Here is an 11,459-nt window from a genome sequence, read left to right as displayed (position 1 = left end):
ATATCCGTTCATTGACACTTGGTTGCGTCCACCTTTTAACTATTGTGAGTAATGCTACTCTGAACATGGGCGCACAAGTACCTTTTGAGATCCAGCCCAGTCTCTTTGGTACATATCCAGATGTGAAATTGCTGGATCTTATGAGAATTCTTTATTTAATTTTTTGAGAAACTGCCGACTAATTTTGCACAGTGGCTGGAACACGTGCATACCAGTGGTGCACAGGGCTCCAATCTCCCCAAATCCTCCTCTGCACTTGTTGTTTTCTGTTTGCTTGTTTGGTTTTTGGTAATTGCCATCCTATAACAGGTGCGAAGTGTCATTTCATTATGGTTTTGACCTGCATTCCCCTACTAATTGGTGACATCTTGTCATGTGCAGAACAGCCCTTTGTATATCTTCCTTGGAGAAACGTCTACTCAAGTCCTTTGTCCATTTAATGAACTGGGTTGTTTGGGTTTTGTTGTTGTTGTGTTTTAATTATATGTATGTTCTGGAAATTAATCCCTTATCAGCTATGATTTGCAAATATCATCTTATTACTTATTGCCTTATTACTCTGTTTGACAGTGTCTTTCGATGCACACAATTTTTTAGTTTTCATGAAGTCCAATTGTATGATTCTTTAGTTACCTGCACCTTTGGTGTTGCAGCCAAGAAATCATTGCCAAATCCGACAGCACGAAGTTTTCGTCTTGTTTTCTTCTAAGAGTTTTATCATTGTAGCTCTTGCATGGAGGTCCTTGATCCATTGGAGTTAATTTTTGCATATGGCATTAGGTAAGCGTCCAGCTTCATTCTTTTGCAGGCAAGATGTCCAGTTTCCCCAGCACCATTTGTCAATAAGATGGTCTTTTCTCTCACTGTGTGTCTCTTGGCTCCCTTGTCAAAAATTCATGTGACCAAAAATGCAAGAGTTTATTTCTGGACTCTTTATTCTATTCCACTGGTCGACATGTCTGTCTTTTGGCCAGGACCACATTGTTTTAATTACTGCAGCTTTGTAGTAAGTTCTGAAGTCAGGGAGTAGGAGTCCTCCCATTTGGTTATTTCTCAAGATTGTTTTGGCTATACGGTATTTAAAGCCTTAATTTTGCCACTTGTAAAATGGGGATGATGCTTCCATCTGCCTCACCAGGTCCTATTTGTGTATGAGGTAAGGCGTAGAAAGCACTTAGCATGGAATGTAGTAAATTATAGATTAAAATTTTCCATTAATATAAAATGATAGAAAAATTCCTTTAATGAGTTATTGCCTCTTCCAAAGTAACAAGTACAATATACTTGCATGTGTAGCCTGCTTCTTCAGGAAGACTAAGCCAATTTTTCAACTTTTATTGGCCCTGTCTCAGCACAAACAAGTTTCGGCTGGAGTAGTCAAGCCAGTGTTCAAACCACAGTTCTGCCACATAAGAAGGCTGGTGTCAGTGATCAAGATGGCACCATGAAAATAAAATCTTTAAAAAGAAAAAAAGGAAAAGAAAAGGGGCGCCCGGGTGGCTCATTCGGTTAAGTGTCTGCCTTTGGCTCAGGTCATGATCCCGGGGTCCTGGGATCGAGCCCCCCGTCAGGCTCCCTGCTCAGCGGGGAGTTTGCTTCTCCCTTCCCTCCCTTCTCATGCTCTCTGTCACCTTCTCTGTCTCTCTCAAGTAAATAAATAAAATCTTTAAAAAAGAAAAAAAAGAGGTGGCACCATGAGTTAATATCCCAACTCTGGCTCCTGCACCTTCCATTGAACTATGCGATGTGTTCTCATCCACTGCCAGGGTCCCAACATTTTCACACTGCCTGTCGCTCCTTTATCTTCGACTCCACCCCCCTCCCTGAACTGAAGGTAAAGATTAGAATCATCATTTCTACCTATTACCGAAGCCAGGAGACTCTTTCCACACTTTCCAAATTATTCTTGGAGAAAAGGAGCCGTGTAAGGGGCACCTGGGGGGCTCAGTCGGTTAAGCGTGGGACTCTTGATTTCGGCTACATTTGTGATCTCAGGGTCATGAGATTGAGCCCTGCATGGGGCTCCGTGCTCAGCGAGGTGTCTCTCTCTTGAGATTCTCTCTCTCCCTCTGCCTCTGCCCCTCACCCCCCAAAATACATAAATAAATAAATCTTTAAAAAAAAATACATACAGAGCAATACATGCAGTGAAGATGGAGCCAGGTTTAACACCAGCCTCGGTTTGCTTCTGTTTCTTGAACTCCTTGCAGAAAGCGCCCTAGAAACAGAAAGAAATTCCAAGTGAGTTAAGTCTAAATGATAGAGCAACGTTTGCCAGGCACACTCCTGTTGTGTTCAGGACCTCACTCCATGTGCAGATTGGCTGGGAACGTGCTCACCTCCCTGCCCCAGGGCTGGGCATAGGGTGGACTGTGGCGTGATCCCAGGACATGGGCCAGCAGACAGATTCCTCCAGTCTGCTGCCCAGACACTAGACAAGGAAAATACCATCATAACGTGTCAGAGTTCCAAATCAAGGGTCAGGCTCACGGTCCTTCTTTGTGTGTCCTCGTCACTTGCTCGACCTAAGTCTCCATGAAATACTGTACTATTGCTGCTCTGGGAAATGCATCTCCTGATTCTGACATAAAAGGACATGTCTGGGGCCTTGCTTAGTTTCAGGGGTGAAGCCAATAAACATGGATGATGTATGCATCATGGACAGAAATAATGCTCCCCAGAGCCTCTTTGTCCTAATTGCTGGCTGTTAAACTTTTACTATATCCTGAAAAAAGGTGAACAGGATTACTCTGTTAAATTGACGAAAAACTCATACTTACCTGGCAGGGGAGATACCATGATCATGAAGGTGGTTTTCCCAGGGTGAGGCTTATCCATTGCATTCCGGATGTGCTGACCCCTGCGAGTTCCCCAAATGTGGGAAACTCGACTGCATAATTTGTGGTAGTGGGGGACTGCATTCGTGCTTTAAAAAAAAAAAAAGTAAATAAATAAATTGATGAAAAACTGTCCTAAGTACGAGATAATTGATAGATTATCTTACATAATATTTTAATACAGGCAATGAAATCATTAAAAAAAAAAAAAAACCCTTCAAATTGCAGGTTTCCTCTCCACAGAGATTTGCTTTCCCACTGCTGGAAGCTAACTTCCTTGTTTACCTTGAGTGCGGTAGGATTCATCATTCCCTGGGAATGTGACACTGGGTCTTCCCAGCACAAGCCCTTACTCAGAGAGGAGGCTGGAAAACAGAGCAGAAAATCAGTCTTGGAGATTCATGCTCTTCCAAATTTGTGAGGATAAAAGCTATTTACAGACTACAGCAACCTCTATTTTTTAAAAAATATGTATTTATTTTAGAAAGAAAGACAAAGGAGTGAGGGGCAGAGAGAGAGGGAGAAAGAATCTCAAGCAGACTCCCCCTCCCCCATGCCGAATGAGGAGCCCAACGCAGGGCTCAATCTCATGACCCTGAGATCATGCGTGTGCGTGCGCGCACACACACACACACACACACACACACAGCCCATACCATCACCACACCACTTAAAAGATATTGAATCTGTATTCTCAGCCATACTACAACAGTTTCACATACTGGGTCACAGTGCTGAATAAAGGTGAGATAACTCCTCTAATCTTTGGAAGCTCCAGAGAAGTCTGCAAAGTGGTAGGATTCTAACTGCAGCAGGCGTAGGATCGCCCTGGTTCTGTTCTATTGCTACTTAGGTAGCAGCTTCCACCCAAAGAGGATTCCACATACGATTCATCCAATCACGCCAGCACACGTAGGTAGTAAACCTGGTCTCCAGGGCCAGGAAAAGCAATAAGCAAAAGGGTATGAACCAATCTGGGCACCTGGACCCTGACCATTCAGCCCCTGGAAAGACGACCAGTCACCTTCCTGTATTTTGGTTCCTTTTCTCAGACCCTAAGTGACCAAGTCTAAGCCTGAGACCCTCCTGGATAAAAGGAACCAGAGAAGCGCATGGAAACGGATGTGAAACAGTGGCCAAGAAATGTTTTAAAGACGAAAAAGCAATTTGCAGACCATCATATAGTGTGGGCTCCTTTCTGCACAGTGTTTGTGTGCTGTTAATGTATGCATATGTGTATATTTAGAGTACGTTCTGGAAGAATTTTACCATGATTACAATACAATGATTATTGATTTGAAGCAGAATTTTAGAATACTCTAAATTCCATTTTACTTTGATATTTAATTTTTTGATAATAAGCACGTATTAGTTCTGAAATCAGAAAATTTGTTTTTAATTTTAAAGGACAAATATGCAAAATACAAAGTTCAAACCTATCATTTCTACATATGATCAGACATTATTTTATTAATGGCAGAGTGAGAGACTAAAAATAAGATTATCTTAGCCCAGAGAAGTACAATCTAGGCCCTATTTATTTCCTCATATCCCCATATTTTATGCCCCAAAGAATATTGGATAGTTAATAGGATCTGAATCATTTTTTTTGCTTTGACAGGAAGGCACTGAGCAAATAATCAGAATTGTTGAATAAATTCAATGTGGAAAATTACAAACTTGACCCGAGTTTATATCAGGGTTTCCAGTTACTGCGAGGGTCAATGCTGGATTCTACCTCATTTTCCTCTTCTTTTTTCAAATATATTCTATTATGCCATTCAATGACAAATAATAAGCATTTCCCTTCATTGTTAAAAATTCTTCAGCAACAACAGGTGTTGGTGAGGATGTGGGGAAAAAGAAACCCTCATGCACTGTTGGTGGGAATGCAAACTGGTGCAGCCAATGTGGAAAACAGTATGGAGATTCCTCAAAAAGTTAAAAATAGAAATACCCTATGATCCAGCAACTCTACTACTGGGTATTTACCCAAAGAAGATGATAACACTACTTTGAAAAGATACATGCATCCCTATGTTTATTGTAGCATCATTTGCAATAACCAAGATATGGAAACAGCCCAAGTGTCCAACCATAGATGAATGGATAAAGACGATGCGGTATGTATTTACAATGGAATGTTATTCAGCCATTAAAAAGAATGAAATCTTGCCATTTGCAACAATATGGATGGAACTAGAAAGTATTATGCTAGGCAAAATAAGCCAGTCAGAGAAAGACAAATACCACATGATTTCACTCATATGTGGAACTTAAGAAACAAAACAAACAAACAAAGAAAAAAAAAGAGACAAAAAATCAGACTCTTAAATATAGAGAACAAACTGATGGTTACCACGGCGGCCGGGGGGGGGGGGGGGTTCTTCAGAAACAGACTTTAATAGCCATGTAATAAATAACTATAATAGCTATGTAATAAACAGCTGTGTCTTGGTTGATTTAGCCATTTGCCTATCATTGGCCTTTTAGGTCTTTCATTAGCGATTAGAGATAATCATTATTTATCAATTCATTAATTGTCTAATTTGATTAATCGTTTTTGCTCACTTGCTATGCACCAGTCACCGTACAAAGCACCAGGGATGCAGCAAGCAACAAGGCAGACACGGTCTTCCCAGCCAATGGAGTTTATGGTCTGGTTGCAAGACATTAACCAGACAAATGCCTGTATTATTGTACACTGCACGGACCACTTTGATGAAGAAGTGGACTTTGACAACAGGTTATAATTGGAAACCTGACTGCCATGAGCTTAATTGTGTCTGCCCGCCGCCACCACCACAAGATGCATATGTTGAAGCCCCAACCCCCAGGACCCCAGAACGGAATTGGAATTTAGAGATAAGATCATTGCAGATATAATTAAGATGAGGTCATTTGGGTGGGGACCCAATCCAATATGACTAGTGTGCTTGTTAAAAGGGGAAATTTGGACACAGGGAGAACACCACGTGAACATGAAGACGATCACTTACCAACCAAGGAGAGAGAACCCTCACAGATTCTCCCTCACAGCCTTCAGATGGAACCAGTCCTGCTGGTATCCTGACTGCAGGCTTCTGGCCCCTGGCACTTGAGACAGCAGCCCTAGAGGGGAGGCTTCCCTGAGGAAGTGACGTTAAGCTGGGACCTGACAGATGGAGAGAGAGGAAAGGACAATGTGCTGGAATTAAGATGAAGGGCCTCATAGGCATCGGATGTTGGGGTTTCTTCTCTGGCCAATGAGCAGGGAAATGATATGACCAGGGTGGTCCTTTTGTATTCCAAGGTCCACAGAAGATCACAGAAAGCACTCTCACTGTTTTACATAGAAAGGAATCTAACACAGGGAGTTACTTGCTTGCAGATTACTGAAAGAGCTGGAGGGGCAGACTGTGGACTGGGCCTTGAGGAGGGGTTCCTGGAACATCACCACAGAGCTCACGGGCCAGGGAAGCCATTACCTCTGCTGCAGACAGGAAGCTGAGGAATCAGGAAAGTGCGGCTGCACCTGCTGGCTCCAGAACAGGCTGTGGGGGCAGCAATCCCGAGTCCACAAGCCACAACTTCAACGTAGCTGCAGAGGCACACTGCACCTGCTAGACCCACACCTGCTAGACCCACCGTGAAAGCCACACCTGGGAGACCCACACCTGTGGCCTTGAGTCTCTCTCCCTGCCTCTCTCTGCGCTAACTCACATGGTCCACCAGTACATCTGATTTAAGCTGAGCCTAAGCTGTTTCTGGAAGCCAAGATGCATGGAGTCTGCAAAATAAGGTCTTTAGTTGTCAAGCCTCTGCGGGACAGAAAGGTACAGTGGGAGGAGGTTGGGACAGATGTGGAATATGCCAAAGTACTGCATCCTCTTTAAAATATCACTTTGGCTATTACGTGGAAAATGGACTGGTGGAGGCAAAGGTGGAGGAAGGGGACCAAGAGGAAGGCCATGTCAGTAGTCAGGTGGGAGGTGGTTGTGGGTTCGGTTACAAGGGCAGAGGTAGGATGGAGGCAAGAAGTTTAAGCTTCCTGACAGTAACATCCACAGTCTTTGCTCTGGTCTACTAGGTCCTACCTTCTCTTCTGGCCTCATCTCTCCCTTGCCCTTGATCTCTCCGCTCTTCCAGTTCCCTGAGCAACAAAAGCTCGTCCCTACAATAAGGCCTTTGCTCGAGCTCTTTCCCCCACCTGGGCCGAACCACCTTGAGACTTTTGTGTGACTGACTCCTTATAAAATCCCAGATTAAATCCTACACCTTCAGAGAGGCCTCCTCTGACCACCCATTCCCCAGCCAGGCTACACATCACATTGCCTGGGTTTTATTTTTAAGAGCATTGATAGCTCAGTGATATTTCCTTGTGTGTTCACCCTCTGAGCAGAGACCCCATATGTCCCCTCATCTCTGTCTCCATGCCTAGAACAGTGCCTGGTACACAGGCGACATTCACAGATGGCAAGAGGACATGGGGGATGAGAGAGGGAAGAGCCAGTGTTGACACTCAGGTTGCGGGGCTGGACCACTGTGTAGATGATGGCACAGAGATTTGAGGCAAGACAAGGGCAGTGTTTTGGGTGAAAAAGAGGAACACAGAATTGAAGATTCTGACATTTTAAGTTTGAATTGCTCGTGTGGTAGACAGAACAATGCCTTCCCAGTGGTGTCCACACCCTAATCCCCAGAATCTGTAATCGTGACCTTACACAGCAAAGAGACTTTACAGGTGTGATTAAGTAATGGTCTAGAGATGGGAGTATCATCCAGGTGGGCTCAAGGGTTCTTGTTTTTGAAGATTTTATTTATTTGACAGAGAGAGGGAGAGCATAAGCACGGGGGAGAGGCAAGCAGAGGAAGAAGGAGAAGCAGGCTCCCCGCTGAGCAGGGAGCCCGATGCGGGACTCGATCTCAGGGCCCTGGGATCATGACCTGAACTGAAGGCAGACGCTTAACCCACTGAGCCACCCAGGTGCCCCTAACCCAAGGATTCTTCTAAGAGGGAGGCAGGAAACTCAGAGATAAAGAAGGAGCTGTGGCCATAGAAGCAGGGGTCAGAGTGACGAGAGGAAGTGGCAGGAGCCAAGGAACGCAGGCAGCCTCTAGAAGCTGGAAAGGCAAGGAAACGGCTTCTCCCCTGGAGCCGCCAGAAGGAACGCGGCTCTGCCAACACCTGGATTTTAGACTTCCGACCCCCAGAACTCTAAGATAATAAATTTGTATTGTTTTCAACCACTACGTTTGTGATCATTTGTTACAGCAGCAATAGAAAACTAAAATAGCCCATAAAACATTCTACATGGAGATGTCAAGAAGACAGTTAACGCATCTTTGTTTGAATCTCTGATGATTTTCAGCAGTAGAATAGTGAATTAAAGAGGAAGAACTTTTATATCCTCATATATATCATTAAACTCCTTTACAGACACATCGTGCCAATTAGCTCTCTCATCACGTATGGACAAGGGAGCCATCCCGCCACACATACATCATTCTGTTTGCAAATTTGATAATCAAATAATAATAGCATCATTCTGGTTTGCATTTCCTTTAACTGTTAGGCAAAACATTATTCATATCTTTATTAGCTGATTGTAATTTCCTCCTCCGAAAATTATCTATTTCATCTTTTACTAGTTAGGATGACTTCATCCCAAGTAGCAGAATACCTAACCTAAAAGCGGCTTAAACAACATACGGTTATTGAAAAATCTCACATTTGTTGGAGCCTTGGTTCAGAGCATCAGTGACTTAAGGGCTGTGGTCAAATGTTCTGTGATTTTCTTTGGGACACCCAAGCAGTGGAAGGACCCTCGACACAGCCCTCTTCACAGGCAGGATGGAAAGAGGAAGGGATTTTGCCTTGTACCACTCTCTCCTGTACTTTCCCCAAAGCCTCCAAGTCCACGTCACATCTTATGGGTCAGAACAGGACACCCGCCCACATCATACCTGCAAGGCAAGCAGCAAGTCTGGCTTCCTGGCATTTCTCTGCCTCTGCTTCAGGAGCGGGCTTCCCCACAGGGCAAAGCCATTCCCACACAGCCTGTGCATGTGGCCCCGTTGCGGTCTTGTTACTTTTCTGAGCATCTGCGTGAGCTTTACAGAGTAAGGATGTTCGCCCTTCGTCGGTCATTGTGTGGCCAATATTGTTCCATAGTTTTGTTTGCCTTTTCATTTTGTTGATGGTAACTTTTGTCTTTTCTGTTTTTCAGGTACTAAACGAACTCGGTGATTCTTCAGGAGACTGGAAAGAGTTAGTGTGCCTCCCTTCTCTTCTCAGAAAGCACCAAGAAAATCCGTTTCAAGTGACTGAGGCGCAGGTGCTGCGATTTCCTGCACGGTTCTGCGTGGTACTCGCCTGGACCCTACAGGTGCATGAGCTTATTATAACAGCTATTACTGCAAAGGCTCTCAGGGGCCTGAACTCATCTGAAGCAAGAGACCTAACCAGTGGTCTTGCAAATGGCCCAGTTTCCCTCGGAGAAGGACTTGAGAGTAGTAAAGATGCCATGCTCTGCTTTGAAGTCCATCATTTTCCATAGCGTCCCCTGGACCATCCGTAGGGTTCTGTTCCCACTTCAGATTGCTTTGGCCTTTGCAGCTACAGAACAGATCCTGCACACTCATGTTTATCATACCTCGGAAATGTCTGAAGCTCCCTCACATAGGGCTGGGCGCCTCCACTACCCTGGAAGCTCCTTGGGAATAAGGATTGCATCGTCTGCTTTGGGATCTCTCAAGCACCAAATGTTTTGGAGGCTCTTCCACTGTGGCCCCTTTTGCTAGTATGATAAAATTTCATTAGCACCTCCTTACCCCCACAACACACGGTTCACACACAATTACTGTTCACAAACACGGTTTTTAATCTGTCGGGTGTATTGTGAAGCTCCCCCCAAGGTGTTGGGGCCTAGAGGTAGGTTCCCAGGATCCCCCATCACACCTGGTCCCCATGCCAGGGCTGGAAGATTCCTACAGCCCTTTGGGAGCTGGTGCAGAACAGGAACCCAGCTGTGAGTGTCCACCACCGCCCCTCCTTCCCCAACCAGCACACAGATGTTTCTCCTCTTCATCAGTCATTTTTTTGGCCCGCCTGACCTTTGAGTGTTTGTGATTCCAGAATATTGGATGCCTGCCCAATCAACCTCAGATTACAAATCAGAATTCTCTGCCTCACTGCAGTTGCTCCTCTCCTAAACATCAGCTTTCCCAGGTCCTTTGACATGGTGGTGGCAATTGTTAAGGGATGGCGGACAAAGAGCATCTTTGAGCTCCCCATGTAGAACGTAGTGGTTCCCTAACTAGAATATATAAAGAACACTTGTTCTTTGTCACACAGTTCTGAGGATCAGCATGTGAAGATACATAAAGCTTCTTCAATTAGATTTTCTGTTAAATTTTTGTGAGAAATGCTTAACAATAACCAATTACAAAAGATAAAGGAGTTTAACATTGTTATGTAAAAGAGCAAGCCTCAGATGTCACTCGGATCTTCTAGTTTAATCTGCTCCCCTGAGCTCTGAATCCAGAGGCCCAGTGGTCTATGGCTCCCACCAAATGGATGTTCATGGCGGTGACTCAGCACTTCCAATCTTGGTAAGGAGCCACCACCGATGAATTTCTCTGCCAAAACTCATGTCCTCTCTTTCATTCCACCTCCTCACCAAACCAGTCACCAAGCTTTGGCCATTGTGTTCTCCATGGCTCTCAGGTCTGTCCCCTCCACTCCATTCCCACCAACATGGCCCCAGTTAAATCTTCCTTCTTGTTACACTGGGATTACTACACAGGGTCCTCCTCTCTTTCTCTCTCTCCTGACCATTCTCCTAGCTGCTGAGGAAGGGATTGTGACAAAGCATGGTCTGTCTCCCAACTTCAATGGCACCTCCGCACCTCTGGGTTCAAGGCTGGCTTCTCAGCATGGCCACCAGCCTCTGCCCACTCCCTGGGGCCCCCCACGCCCTTGGGCTCCAGCCCCGCAAACAGCTCATGGAATGTGCATGACTTGCTTTTGTTGGTCCCCTTGCACCAGCAACTCCTCTTGCCTGTGTTTTAAATACAGGTTTTATTTTACTCAGGCACGGTGAGGACGACAGATCAGGAGATGCTGCCACTGAAAAGTTGGTCTGTTGGTCACAGTTTCCAAGGGGAGGGGGCATGCCACACGGCCACCTGGGGAAGCACTGGGGTCATTCAGGATGCAAAGGGCAAGAGACTTTATTGTGGTATCTGTGGGAAGGAGCAGTTGAGGCAGGGCAAGCAGGCTCAGTATTGGCTGGCTTGAGTAATTTCAGCAGGCTATGGGGCACAGAGCTGCCTTTAGCTGTCTGGTACCTGGCTTTCTACTGAGCAGAGCAGGTGGTTAGGGGCCCTGAGTGTGGGAGCCAGTAAAAGAGGTGGTGGGTTGTGGGCTCTGGATTGGCTGGTTTGCATGTGAAAGGCAAGCTCCCAGGCCCTTCTTTTGCTTTCTCTAGGAATCAGCTAACCCTGGGAGGGTTGGTCCCTCTCTGGTCAGCAAGGCTCTAGATGTCAAAACATCAAGTACAGAAACCAGAAAATGTGGTTAAAACAGCCTGGACTGCCCTTCCTTTCATCCCTGGCATAACCGATGGATAGCATGTCACT

At 45.2% G+C, this 11,459-nt stretch overlaps 1 non-coding gene across 1 annotated transcript; it reads left to right on the top strand.

The window, feature by feature from the left end:
* Nucleotides 1–2,772: 2,772 nt before the first annotated feature.
* On the top strand, nt 2,773–2,931 carry LOC116631842. The gene has a single exon (XR_004299291.1). It is a non-coding gene; the product is annotated as a U1 spliceosomal RNA (small nuclear RNA).
* The last annotated feature ends 8,528 nt before the right edge of the window (nt 2,932–11,459 follow it).

The sequence above is a fragment of the Phoca vitulina genome, unplaced genomic scaffold, assembly GCF_004348235.1.
Source record: "Phoca vitulina isolate PV1807 unplaced genomic scaffold, GSC_HSeal_1.0 scaffold5, whole genome shotgun sequence".
NCBI lineage: Eukaryota > Metazoa > Chordata > Mammalia > Carnivora > Phocidae > Phoca > Phoca vitulina.
The sequence above is the reverse complement of the archived record's forward strand: the minus strand, read 5'-3'. Positions and strand labels throughout refer to the sequence as shown.